This window comes from Diadema setosum, chromosome 3 (assembly GCF_964275005.1).
Source record: "Diadema setosum chromosome 3, eeDiaSeto1, whole genome shotgun sequence".
NCBI lineage: Eukaryota > Metazoa > Echinodermata > Echinoidea > Diadematoida > Diadematidae > Diadema > Diadema setosum.
The window spans coordinates 29497466-29513254 of record NC_092687.1 but is presented as its reverse complement, the minus strand read 5'-3'; positions in this window follow the sequence as shown (position 1 = coordinate 29513254).

Sequence of the window (15789 nt, the reverse complement as noted above, 5' to 3'; positions counted from 1 at the left end):
CTCACTCAAAATATGCTGATCGTAGCCGGACATGGGGTCACACAAGCAGTGGTAAAACCATGAACTAGGACAAACAAGATGGCATAGGACCTATTAAAGTTAGATATGCGAACAGTATAACGAAAGGTTGAAGGGCTATAAATTCGATGCCGACTTTCATTTGTTTTTATGTTTGGTTTTGCTCGCTTTAAGCTTAGGACATCCCAAAGATTCTCTTCTGGATTACAGTCAGGCTATCTTGCAGGCCACTCCATACGTTCGATGCCATTTCCCTCAACAAACTCATCTACAACTTTCAAGAGCGCATGATGCAAAATGGCCATAGGCACATTCAATTCAATTCATTCATTTTTCATTCTTCTTTTTCCAACAAAACATAACGCATAATATATTTGGAATTACATCATAAACATAAACATTCGACTTTGTGAAAGATAAATGACACAAATAAACAAAAGAATGCATACTGGCAAAAAAGTACAAAGTTATGCTTCAGTTGAGAAAAAAAAAGAACTGAGAGGTCCACTAAAAAGCAAGCGTGTATGTTGTGAACCACTCAAAAAATGAACAAACTTATGAATTACTTATTTACAAATACTTATCACAGATATAATTTACGACAGAACACAACAAGATAGGAGAAATACAAAAGACATGACACGACTTGACAAAAAGACGGAAAGAATGGGGAGAGAGAAAGGAAAAGAAAAAAAAGAGAAAGAGAATAAGAGAATGCCTACACGCTGAACTAGGGAAATGGAACAGGGGGTGATTGAGAATGTGCTTCAGAGGGCTGGTACTGCACGCAGCTGTGCAGGAATTTAATGGCTATTGCATAATAATCCATGTAATCCATTACGTAATAATGAAGTCAGTAATCGAAAGATTGGTGGATGGATGATGAACCCTGAGGTTGATGAGATATAACTAATAGCGAAATATATCAAAGAGGATTTAAAAGAAATGATTTCAACTTGCGCTTAAAAGAATGCAAAGAAGGGGAATTTTTTATTTCACAGCTTAATGAATTCCAAAATCTAGGACCGGTGTATATAAATGTACTCTGAGCTAATAAAGTTCTCAGGAGGGGCAAATGAAACTCATTAGATTGTTGAGTGGGGTAATTATGAAAAAACTGATTCCGTGGATTATATTAATGTGGATCACATTAATGTGATCAACCCAGAATGGCATTACAAATCACATGGCTTCTACCTACATTTTCATATTGAAAAGGCTATTGTTTAAAAGGTATGCATAACATCTGTTTCATAGTGAAGCACATTGTACCTGAAGAAATTCCTGAGAATTGCACAGTTTAAAAAGGTCATTAGCTAACTTACATAGGAAATGTATACAATATGCTTCATATAGCCTGAAGTGCAACTTTTTTCCCATGCAGTTTGACAGAAAATGCGTTTTTTTACACCAATAATGATATCTGGTGGCAATGATATGTCATTCATGTTATGAGTAATGAAATTGCCTATTCATTCCCGTTTGAATTGTGAAAATGTTAGGGGGGAACTTACTTTTTTTGCTGAGTGTATATACATGGGTCAGAATTTTGAAAGAAGCCTGCAGAGCCAGCAGGCGAAAGTCTTATCAAGTAAAGGTAATTCCCATTTATTGTGATAAAACGAACGCTTATCCAGATGTACAATTGAGCCAAAACAACGCAAAATTCAAAAAGTATGAAATTCTCCAAATCATTTATCTTACCTGAAAGACTATAACTCAAGCTTTAATATGAACCCAATTATACTACAATTTTCCCAGAGGAACACGATTTTATTCACTGCGGAAGTTTGCCATGTTAAGAGCAGCGAACGTCCGTGAATAATAGTACTGCATATACATTTGAATACCATTTAACATACACACTTTGCAACGATCTGATTCAGATCAAAATCGTAACGAAATATCTAAGGGACATGTGTATGTGTTGGCAGGATATTAAGCTTGTACTCTTAACCTGTACGTAATTGTAGACAACTGAGGATTTAACCAAATTCGTCATTTGTGTTGAAATATTGCTCTTCCGCTAAACACTTTCTCCACTTTACGCCCATTTTACAGAAACTCAATATGTTGATCTCTTATTTCACTATCCCATACTTTAATCCTTACTCCCAAATAATAACATACCTTTTTAAGATGTATCTGATCTATGCAGTCTCTATAACCCAACAAACATAGCATAGTTTTCATCACGGAGGTTCGCATATAGCTCACGGACGTTCGGAACAAACAAGATAGTGAACAATGCAGCTCTCTTGAGTTGGAAACGCATTCTACTCACAGCAAACAGCAATTTCATGTCGAGAACAAACTCCTCTGCAAAATCCTGAATAGATATTACCAATTCTCAATTATAAAAGCTTGTTTATCTTCTCAGGCTGAGGAATCAAAGAAAACAATTTTTCCAACTCTCGTAAATGAACGCACAAACGTACGTGTAACCTCAGTGACGTAGTCCTTTCTTGAGAACGAATATATTCATCAAAATTTCGTTATCACGAAGAAAAGATTCAAGTCCTAAATTTGTTATCTAAAGTCTACAACGCAAAAATTTGCTTATAACGAACAAGGTCACAGCTAAATATGACAAAGAATTGACATAGAAAAACAAAAGAAATGTGCTCCGTTACAGAGATTCGAAGTTTAGCTGGGAAGGGCAAAGAAATACGTTAGGAAGATATCCCTCTGCGTTTGCTCCTTGTGTTACACACTGCTACCGAGGAGAATTTGTGTTTATATATTCGTCAGAAATGATATTAGGTTCGATACTGCGACGTTTCATCATAACAAGACACAATAAGTCCATATAACTTGGATGGATGTTTGTGACTTCGATATCATACAATATGGTTTGTTATAACAAACATTTTGTAGCGCGTCATTTCGGAGGCTCGTTATTCACAATTTGTCAATCCGAAAATTGATAGAGTTCGTATAATCATGAAGCTTTTTTATACGCTAATTGATAGAGTTCGTATAATCATGAAGCTTTTTTATACGCTAATTGATAGGAATTACCAAAGTTTAATCGAAACGTTAATCAATTGGAACATGAAAAATCAGGTTCCTTTATCCAAATTTGGAGAAACAAATTAACAACCAAATCCTCCAGATTTCAAAATCTCATGATAATTGTGTTTTTACCTAAACGAATATCAGGCCCACTACGTTTTTAGAAGAACGGACCTAAAAATAGTGAACCTTAATATTTGATTTCCGGTTTAACAAACTTTCGGAATAAGAACATCTTTAAGAAATCTTAAGAAACCTACTGAATTAACTACGAACATTTTTTTTTCCATTTTCGGAATAACAAACCTTTGGACATTCGAAGTAACGAATCTTTGGAAGAGCGAACATATCAAAGTGCAACCTTAAACCTATTCTAAATCATTACTTTTTTAACATGTGTTTTCAAAGTAAGCACAAAAGCACAAACAGCTTGACGATCTCGCTGTCTCTTAAATGAAAAAAAAAAAATCTGGAACAAAATTACAAATTGATATTGCTTTTCATTGATGAGTATAAAAAAACACCATGTCATGATAAGCGGAGGATTTGCGTGTTTTTATCAGACAATAATTGTATATTGTATTATTTCAGTTCACTTGTGACGGCATTTCGATGAATTAAAAAAAAAAGAACTTCTTCAGAGGAATTCGGTATAACGGGAGGGCACTGGCAATTCTTTTCTCTGTGTGTTGGAGCTCGATCCCTTCTCTGTTTCTTCTCATTTTCATTCAACTGCTTCCACGTCGTTTTGAAACCACTCCGTTTCTTCTTCCGTCATTTCATTCTTTTTGTTACAATATTATCCTGAATGTGACTGCGTAGCACTTTTCTGATTTGTTTTTGTTTTGTTTTGTTTTTTATGTTTGGTCGCAGCATGTTAAGGCTACTTTAGGAATGAGAGAAAAATCGTCGTGAAGAGATAAATAAGAATGTATTAAGGCATTTAATATCATGACAATTACAGCGAACGTCCGTGATGGAGACCAAAACTGGATGTGTTCTGTTTGAAATGGCAGCTACCATACTCAAAAGATAAACACTTGGAGCATCTGTCACTAAAATGTGGCACTATTCCACCTCTTTCTCCTACTATGTAATCCATGGACTTATTCTACCAACGAACATCCGTGACCAAAACTTTTTCCTTTTGTTATTACAGGTAAATTTACTGCTGAACGTTATTCACTTTTAGGTATAAGCGACTTAGTGATTTGGTAATGTTTTCAAGTAACATTAACTTAATGTACAGTGATACATTTGTAATTATCAGAAATTTCCTTTCTCGGATCGAAGGACCGGGAGCGAAACTTTCAGAACCAGTAACAGTGCAAATTGTCTCCAAAACGTCATTAGAAAGAAATTTAAATGCACAGAAATTACAGATTATGCAAGATTCCATTCTCCTATAACTTGTTTTTCAGTGTTATGCTGTTTTTGTATAATTAGAGGGAAAGCAAGCGTAAGATTTTGAGTAAATTTTCAACTGTTTGTTCATCATGATCACATACCGCCTTAAAAATTCTGAAACTACTGCTCTAAACTCATTGTTTACTTTGTAGAACTTTACTTGTGTCTATTCAAGCTAAAAGTTTTATAGAATACAGTACACTTTCGGGACAAATTATCCCTATCGGTCGGATTGCATACGTCACGAATGTTCGCTGGAATTGTCACGGACGTTCGTTCTACTACTAGGGTCATGTTCCAGGACGGGTAACTAATAGGCAGAGAGTACCTAGCCTTCCTAACTCTTTCAAAAATTTGAAAAGGTATTGCCAATGCAAAATATAAAAAAAAAAATAATATCCTTACAACATATGTATTTTTCAGAGGGGGATTAGGAGGTGAATTTTCAGAGAAAATATTCATTATTTGCTTGGTTTTCGGTGAATTGCATGGTCCAAAAATCTGCGGACGAGCCTCAGTCCGCTCCAAGCATGACATGCAGCTCCTCGGCTAAAGAGCCAAAGGTAAAATGTACCTTCGCCATCAAAGCAGGATGGTGTCCCACTCGATAACGTTTTAATCATCACGGACGTTTTTTTTTTTTTTTCTTCTTCTTTTTTTTTTTTTTTTTTCGCGGAGGTTCATCTAAAAATGTAATTTCGGTTCTCATTTGACATGGGATAGACAGAAACTCAAAACAAACATATTATCGTCTGGCTAGATATTACTTGATTTGGACTCAGAGCAATATCGCCAATAACGTTTAATGAGCTACGATCTTTATCAGTAAATAGCGGAAGCACGTCCGTGACGAAAACTGAGTATAATTTTGCATAAAAGAATGTCACGTCCCATGTACAGCCAGCAGACGTACAATATTTGCAGGATATGTTCATTAGGTGGAACACCAAATTTTCGTATACATTACAGTTGGGACAATAAAGCAGAATTTGCAGCAGCGATGGAAATGAATGCATCATGGACGTTCGTTTGTTTAAGGCTTTGATGTTTCAATTGTTCTCTGTAATTTTATACGTGTTCATAAAGTTCTTATAATTTTGGTTTCTTAGATCATCTTGGCGTGTTCTGAGGGAAATAATGACATAAGCTGCGAAAATTGGCAATTGTACATCGTTCAAAATTCTCATCCATATATTTATATGTACGCCGTCTTAGACCTTCCCTGTGTCATTCGACAATCTAAAGAATATTGTGGTCATGTTTTGAATGAAAGAAATCCTTCAATTATACATTTTTTTTCATAGTTGTGGAAGAAGAAATTAAGGGCATATTGAATAATTACCTATAAAAGAAACCCCTGTGGATTTCATGATATATTTATATTTAGAGCAAACCGTTCTTGAAGTTATTGCTCCTTTAACATACATTTTGAATATGTCCTTTTAATATTACAAGGCTTTGTATCAGGTGAAAACAAAATTATTGCTAAAGGTTATATTTATACATTTATTCGTGTATTCAAAAAGAAAAAGAAAGGAGAGTTATTAAAGTAATCATCGTCCAATGTTCCTTTCAACATCTATATCTAAAATACTTGAAAAATAGTAGTTCACGTGAACTAAGATTCCCTTTTTCAATAAAAACATAAAAATCACAGTTCGATAGTAAATCCTGAATCGTTGCCATTTTCTTGGACCTTTCTAAGGCCATTGAAACAATAAACTCCGATATTTTGTTATACAAACTTTCCCTTTATGGAATCCGTGCAAAGACCTTGGATTAGTTCAACAGCTATTTTTGTAATTGTACAGAAGACAACGTGTTATTATTAATGGTCATGAATCTAGTCCTTGAAATATATCGTCTGGGGTGTCGTTATGAAACACGTCTGATCTGATTTATTATTAACTAATAATTTTGCAGTTGACTCTAAAATATCTTTCTCGCATTGTAATCCCGTACTTCTAAAATGCTTTTTTTTTTTTTGGGGGGGGATTTTAATGATGAATAGGAATTTGTTCAGGATTAATCTCTGAATATCAAAAGAAAAATGAAATCATTACATAGTGTTTGATAACTGTCATCGGAAAAATGAAAATCTCGTTACTGGTCATTTCATAATTGATATTGTTAATTTGCAGCATATTATTTGTATCTAATGAGGAGGTTTATATGAAGAGTTTGTTCGCAAAAACGGATAGTCAATTTTTTGAAGAATCTGAAGTACGGTCTCTGTCATAAAGTACAAAATAATACCTTATAAATGATATTTTGGTAACTACATATTAAGGTACATTTCTGAAGTTATGGTCAAAAGAAGCATTATTTTTATTATTCTCTTTATTTCTCTTGACCATTAATCACAAATATATCCATTTTGCAAATATGGACTTATCGGTTTTTGCGAACAAACTCTTCTTATAATGATAATGACCTATCATGGAAACCCCATACTGATTATCTATTTAAATTGCTTGGAAGGAATACTTGAATTCTTTATCAGGTGAAAGATAATTGAGATAATTTTAGAAACTGAATTAAAATCTTTGTTTTTTATTATAAATATAAGCAAAGATTTTATATCATTATTTACATGGCTAATTTGTGTACTCTTATACACATGAACCATATAACTCGATACTGTATTAGGAACTTTCTAGTACTTAGAGGCTTAGTTTTATTTGATTCCTTCATATTTTACACTTTCGTTCGTAACGGACCTAATGCTTTGATTTCTGTCATTTACTCACAGATGGCCTTGTATTTTCGACTTATCTGATGTCATTGTAATGTCAAGTATAAATTCAAAGCTTATCGTCTATAATGCGTCCCTTGTGAAATTTGACAAAACATTCAATTCAACATCAAGTTATGTATGTCAAGTAATTCATCGCTTACCGTCTATAAGCGCCACTCCTTGAAAATGATTTCTATGAACCAGGTTCCGAGGGAGACACAAGCAGTCGGGTGGTGAATTGATTGCCAGGCACAACTTATCATGCAGTTCAAAAGTGAAGTTGTACTGTTTTATTAGCTGTCGTGTCTGCACCGACGCAAGGATGGATGGTATCATATAACGCCTGAAGAGTTTCTTGTCATGTGAATGGTTGTTTTACATTGATCATCCGGCCCATTTTACTATGACGTATTCAGTTTTGGATCCATACGATTTGCTCCATTGCACGCACGCCGGGAACGGCGCACACTACGTGTGTAAAACGCTTTGGTCTGCAGGGCGTGTATACGACAGCGCGCTAGCGTTTTAAAACACTCAGTGAGCACTCTCTCGATCTCAGATTCTCTGTTGTTTCTCAATTAATAAAACATTAAATAACAAAGATCTATCTTAGGCGTTATAAAAAACAAATATTAAATGTTTTTCATTCGTGCAACAAACATAATATTTCATTCGGTGAAAGAGGAAGTCTTTGGATATTTCAACTCGGCTGCATCTCGTTGAATGGATCATTTCCTATTTCACCTCATGAAATATTCTGTCTATTGCACTCATAAAAGTTCTTTTTTTTTACTCAACAAGCGCGGATTATGCACATAAGTTTCAAGTTTCCAGTTTCCGGTTTATTCATCTTTCTGTCTTCTGCAAATATAACAAACTTGAAAAGCAAGCCTAAACTGGAATGAAATGGTTATTAAAGCAGGAGATAGAACAAAGACACGGAGACCCTTGAAAAACGAAGCTTGTAATATTAAAGATGCCTTTTACCCACACGTTGTACAATTAATCTTTTTCACCTGAATTTTACTGGTATAAAATATGTTTATGAGTACAGGCGACTGTCATTATGAAAAAGTCCTAATTTATACTTAAATCTAGATTTCGATAAAGCAAAACAATTAAAATGCATGAAGATATGAAGACTTTGTTCGCAAAAACCGATAAGTCCATATTTGCCAAACGGAGATATCTGCTATTAAAGGTCAAGAAAATATAGAGAATAATAAGAAAATTTGTGCTTCTTTTGGCCATTACTTCAAAAATATACCTTTATATGTAGTGACCGAATTATCGTTTAAAAGGTATTATTTTGTACTTTATGATAGAGACCGTAACTGAAAGTCTTCAAAAATGGACTTATCCGTTTTTGCAAACAAACTCTTCATATATAGATGATGATTTTAAAAAATGGATTCGTTGTATCCGAAATGTTATGTATGTTTTCGTTTTTAATTTAATCAAATATCAAAGAAAGGGAGAGTTGATCCGCGGATTTGAATTAGTCTAGTCCCTTAAGTCATTGAGACTTTTCTTGACCTGCAGAGACTCAGTCCAGTCCGCTTACGCCCCTTTTACACTTTCACGGATCACTTCACGGATGATCACGGATCGTCATCAGTGGTGCTCCGGGGTGCAAAATATCGATATTCCTCTAAATGCCGGTGTGAATACGATCTCAACTGGGAATCTACACGGGTAAGTACGGTGCCAACACGGACGGACAAGGAATGAACGTGGACCACTGGGGATACGATAAGGGGCTTACACGGACATCAAGGAAGAGTACGGATGCAACTGTGTCCCTCTGTGGTACTTACACTTATATCCCCAAAATGTTGACAGAGGATTTTTTGTTTTTGCTTTTGATACTTTATCATGCCTCCACAGCTCAGTATAACAGGCAAAGCAGAAACTCTGCAGCAGCCTACATACGCTCTGCTTTTCGATATCATAAAAGCAAATCTCTATGTTGGAAACTCTCACCTTGCAGCAACGTCATAGCATAAACAAAGCAAAAAATAAACAGCAAGGGGATGTGTGACGGCCGCTAAAACTTCTCAGGCGACTACTGTTCGACAGTGGGTACCATAATGAGAGGTTGATGGTTGAATTGATGGGGGAGGGGGAGATCCGTGAAAATGTCATGGACTGTATGAAATTGTGTCTTCATTTTTTTTTCAATACGGACGTACCGCTGTCTTCACGGATTGTCTCGGAATGAGAACGGAGGCAAATTGGAGTAGCCGGTGCCTACAAGGAGGGGCTACATTTCGGGAGACAGTAAAAAATCATTAGAATGGGGTTCCTAATGTCCGCTTGGATTTCTGTATTGTTCATATTCCATTGCTGTGGTCTCGGAAGCCCTCGGAGACACCCGATTTGTCCTCAGTTACATTTTGTGTGTGTTCCATGTTTTTCTTTGTTGTTACTTAAATGTCTCGTCTACCCTATACTGCTCTCTTTTCTTCCCTGTTCGACTTCTTCGAAGGGATCCCCTGTTCCTCAAGATTTCGACGGAATCCATGTTCTGCGACCTCTCCAATGTCTTACCTCATACTGTCGGTTGATTATTTTCTCGCATTATACACTCGTTCCTGTCATTGCCTCTTGTCTAGCAACACAAACTCTCATGGATAATATGTCTATCATTTACAATGGTTAATTTCCCGAATGCACAGTTTCGTTCTCTATCAAATGATGACTTTTTAACATACTTCTTTATAGAAAACCGAGGTTATCATATGATCCTTCATTACCAGCTTTAACGATATTTAAGGAAATACATTCAAAAATAAATTAAGGTTTTATTCGATTCTCTTTGTACTTTTCAGGAATCGTGTTTTATCAACAAGATCTGTGAAAGCTTCAAAAATTCATCCATGATTTAATAGTTCTCAACCTTTCTGTCATGTCTTTTTGTAATATTTCTTCATTAATTCAATCCAATTGAGTGTTTGCTTTTTATTCCCCCTTACCTTTATCACTTTTCCAAACGCTTTTTATTTTTAATTTTGTTTTCTTTTTTTTTTGGGGGGGGGGGGGGAGTACAGGCATTCTTCTATTCTATAATGACATATACTTTCTTCAACGGTCAGGACAAAAAAAAAAATTGTGCTACAAATACAAGTAACTGCTCATTAATCTTGCTCATTACATAAAAAAGATCCTCTTATTAAAAACAAATCCGTACAGTGGGAACAGACATAAAAAGAACAAGAACCTGACGCAAGTTTTCTTAATGGATCCCAAAAGTGCATTAGGAGGTGTTTTTTTTTTTTTTTTTTTTTTTTTTGCAAATCGTTCACCATAACTAATGGCGAAATACCCTCAAGGACTGCTAGTTTTGTATTAATTGCATACGACTTACTACTACTGGTAGGGATCTTTCCCCACAATTTTCCCTGTGATATTCACAAGGTTTCTTCATTCTGAGAAATGAACAGAGCAGTAGAGGGAATTTCCCCATAATCTTTATTTTTCTTGTCATTGAGAAGAAAATGAAATATGAAGTTTAGGTCGACCTCTGACTAAAAGGACAAAATGATGATTACGGATGATTACGGTGAAAGAGGAAGTCTTTGGATCATTCAACTCGGCTGCATCTCGTTGAATGGATCATTTCCTCTTTCACCTCATACAAAATTTTCTGTCTATTGCACTCATAAAAGTTCTTTTTTTTTTTACTCAACAAGCGCGGATTATGCACATAAGTTTCAAGTTTCAAGTTTCCGGTTTATTCATCTTTCTGTCTTCTGCAAATATAACAAACTTGAAAAGCAAGCCTAAACTGGAATGAAATGGTTATTAAAGCAGGAGATAGAACAAAGACACGGAGACCCTTGAAAAACGAAGCTTGTACAGTGCACTCCCGTTATAACGAAATGCTCGGGACCGGCAGTTTTCTTTCGTTATAACGAAATTTCGTTATAACCGAACAAATACAATATATAACGAAAACAAGGAAACCACGTATATCCTGTTTGCTGAATAGTCATCATACACTAGAAAGATATGTGAAATGTGATGAGATAACTGTATTACAATAATAAACGCAAGTTCCCCTCAGAAACTGTGCGTGACACAAGGAGCGAACTCACAGTGGTGTGAAGCGTTCACCCATGTAGAGACGCTATATATGCTTGTTCCGCTACGTATTTTCGAAAGCAATTCGCATTTCGTTATAACGGAGCACATTTCTTTTGTTTTTCCTTGTCTGTGGCGCTCGGAAAAGACTTCGTTATAAACGGAAATTTCGCTATAACCGTGTTCGTTATAAACGAATTTTGTACCATAGACTTTAATGGTGATAATTTTGGGACCAGAAGATTTACTTCGTTATAACGAAATTTCGTTATAACCGTGTTCGTTGTAACGGGAGTGCACTGTAATATTAAAGATGCCTTTTACCCACACGTTTTACAATTAATCTTTTTCACCTGTATCTGGTTTTCTTGTGAAACTTTAGAATGAATTCAATTCAAAATCAAGTTAAATCAAGTAATTCATCGCTTACCGTCTATAAGCGCCACTCCTTGAAAATGATTTCTGTGAACCAGGTTCCGATAAAGACACAGCTAGTCGGGCGTGTGAATTGATTTCCAGGCACAGCTTGTTATGCAGTTCATAAGCAAGCTGTACTTTAGCTATTATCGTGTCTGCACCGATGCAATCGCAATCTGGACTAAAATAGCTGGTACTCATCATGCATGTATCATGCACATAAGTTTCAAGTTTCGAGTTTTAGTTTTATTCATCTTGCTTCCTTATGTAAACATAATACATTTGAATAACAAACATAAAGACAAGTGGAATGCAATGGTTAAGCAAGAAAAAGAATAAAGATGACGAGACTTTTGAAAAACAAAGCTTATAAGATTAAAGCTGCCTTCCACATACACATTTTACACTAATGCTTATTCGCCTGACTTTTGCTGGTATACAATATGCTTATTCAAATGCATTATGCTCTTTATAGCAGTTAGGCATTTTGTGTTTGTAGGTGGTTTGGGCGACAATTAAAGAATACAGGCCACTGTTGTTATAACGAAGTCCTTGCTAGCGACAGCTTTCTTTCGTTATATCTATAGATTTCGATATAGAAAAACAATGGAAAGGCAAAGACCTGCATAGACGATAATTTTGGGAAATGAATTCTGGAGACCTTGTATCCGAAATTTCGTTGTATCCGTGTTCTTTTGTAATTGATCCAATGATAAAGTGAGGGAGAGTCTATCCACGGATTTGAATCAGTTTAGTCCTTTAAGAGCAGTCGCGTGCCTATCAAGATCGTCCAAGTCCAACCAGCACGAGATTGGCCTTCAGATACTCGGACATTTGTTTGGGTAGTCACTTGAGTTGAATTGAGTTTTGTGACGGATATTGGCACTTTCTTCGAGCTGAAGAGACTCAATGCAGGCCACTTAATTGTGTCTTTGAGCGAAGTATGTATCATCATGATTGTACCAACACTGTCGCGGTGGAAACGCGGAACTGAGTATTAAATGTGACCGTGCATCACAAAGCCGACAAAACGTCGCACGCCTTGATTTTACGGAGGGCCCAAAAAAAAAAAGTGAAATGGGTCAACTGAGTCAATCTTGAGTTTTCATATTTTCTGAAATAGCTTTCATTCTTCTACAACACTCTTTAGTTTGGGATCGTAACATGGATGGGAAAGTATGTTTTCAGAAGATTTTCTACATCCCTTTTTGGGAGGAGAGTAGAATGATCAGGTATGTCTTAAAGGTCCCTTTTCATTTCTTAAAATCCTTTGCACACTCTTCGCTTTCGATTCTTAAAGCTTTTAAAGGGTTTACGCTAATGCTTGAAAATTGGCATTAATCAGGAACAAAATGCGGTAATAAAAACATTCTCAATTTCACCTTAATCTTATAATCCATTCATTGTTGTTGCTTCGGTGGTTTACATTCTGTGTTTTGTCCCTTTCATGGACAGCTAGCACAGCTTGGTAAAGATTAAGCGCTTGGATAGTGTCACAGTGTGGTACACGTGAACTAGCTTATTGGTCTAGATGAGGCAGTTTGATCACCCGAAATGAAATATAAGAAGAGATAAAGTACTGTTGAAATTATGTGTGCATTTATTAAAGTGTAATCAAGTCTTCAAATCATACATCCGGTCGTACAATATAATAGTCTTCTGAGCTCAGAGCTTAAACATATCTCGCAGATTAAATGACTATTATCCCATATATCAAATACTAACAACCTTCTAACTCCAAAACTAATAACTCTCAATGTTAATCTTCAGACTTATAAACTGAGTAACCAGGTACTACAACACTTCTCACAATATTGACTTATGAGACGGCGTGGGCATGTGGCTTGCCACAACAAATCATATCCCTGACCATAATGTCGGTCAGCGTTCAGAGTTCAGTTCAGTGCAAACTTGTGGTTCCGGTTTATCAGTTAATGGGGAATGTTATTATACTGACTTTGCTTCGCGAATCGGCGTTCTCCATATGTATGACGACATCTGTGTGTCCTTGGAGACGGCGAACGCGGAGCGCTAGGAGAGTATGTCGGGGCGACAACGACGTCCTTCGACCGGCCGACCGCGGTTCAGCGAAGGCGACGGATCCAGCCCCGTGTAACCGGCGTTACTGTGGAGGGGGTGCGTCTCGAACTCGGCGAGGGAAATCCGGGCAACGGGCCAGGCAGCGGCTGAACAGGAGACACCTGTGGAGTCTCGACCCGGTGATTGTGTGAGCTTATTTGGACGAAGCTCCACTATACCCTTAACAGCCGTCTGGAAAAATATTACAAACAACATCTTACGAGACAACTGTCTTACAATAATTATTCACTTCTATAATACCTTTACCTTGTTGCCGTCTTCGACTCGCAAACATAATGAGGGCATTATATATACATTCAAACAACCTATTTTAGCCCTTTATATAAGGAATACAGAAATATCACAAGGGCCTCTCAAATGTACCCTAATCTCAAGATATACAACAGACAATTAAATCTACAGCATCATCATTACCATTCACTACGCGGGGACATAATTACACTGTACTTCAAACTTCAGTTATCAAAATTACTCCTTTTCCTTACAATTATCTTCAGTCCTCCTCATATCATACTCGAATACAAACAAAAAGCCCTATATCAGCTTTCTTGAGTTAACTTAAACTGTATTCATGTCACGACTTCAGACAATAAGGAGGGGCGTCTAACTGTCCGGGTATCAATAATTATAGAATACGGCTTGCCGCCAAAAATATAACTATACAGGAACAACTACTATCTGAGCAAACTCAAACCATTATCCATAGTACAGAATTATAAATAAAACAAACTGAAACTTACAGTTGGGCCTTGGACACCCCAGTTGTGGCATCACTGCTAGACAAGGCTCTGCAGCGTCTGGTCTGTCTGGTGGCAAGACAGGGTGTGGCAGCTTCACTTCTTGTGAGCCTGCCTATACATAGGGTCCTACGCTGGCTGCTGCAAACTTAACTATGCCGGGAAACAATAGCTGTCAAACACCTGCATGTGGGATGCCTCCAACCCGACTAAATTCATATGCTAATCCACTTCCTCCCAGACTGGAGGGTATTTGAATTAGATTTAAATCAACTCCTTACAGATAGACCCTGTACTTCAGAGCCTCTTTTCTCAGTTCACACTTTTCCAGAGTGTGTGCTTTCTTTCCGGTATTTAGATAGCTTACGGAGTCCATTTGAATTGAGATATAAATCATGTTAACGCCTAGAGTCTGCTCTTTCAGAATCTGCCCTTATCTAAAGATACATGTCTGGCGACTTTTTGTTGGTTTTGTGATGCAGGGTCACAAGTGCTACTTTATCGGAACTGAATCTCCCTTATCTTTAATGATTAGATTGCTCCACGTTGCCTGATGAGAACGACTGTATGACTGTATTAAATGATATATATATACACTAACTCCCTTGCCTTGCTGATAGCTTATGTTAACAATAAAATTACTGTGATGATAAGGGTATGATTTTGTCTTAAGAATTCATTTGACAGTAGAGTGCAGTTTCGTTAAAGTGTGTAATTAAAATCAATGGAATGATATCATTATTCATTAATTTGTGATCAAGTGGTTATTTTGTACAACTCAAAAAGAACTGTTTATAATGTTGCCTTTGTACCATTTATGATAGTGAATGTATACCATTGAAAAAAAGTGTTCCAGGGTGGTTGTGTGTGTGTGTGTGTGTGTGTGTGTGTATGTGTGTGTGTGTGTGTTTGTGTGTGTGCCTTTGTATGTGTTTGTGTGTGCGACCTTTCTTCTGGGAGAAAAAGCATTTGCAATGCATCTCACTTGATACGTATTCTCTCCCTTTACACTTTTGCCCAAGTCGATTTTTGCACTCTCGCAAGCAATGTCTCCTGCTGATCCTTTAGTAAACAAATACCACACAAAATGATACCAAAAAGACAGTAAGAGCAAAGAAAATACAAAACATTACAGACGTTGACAAAACAGAAACAAGCTGTACATGGAAGACACATGTGGCACATGATCTTTGCTGCGCACTAAATGCTGTGGGACCACCCAGGAAGAAGTAATTTGTGCTTGCATAGGGAGTTGTATGTACATGGATCTGTCAA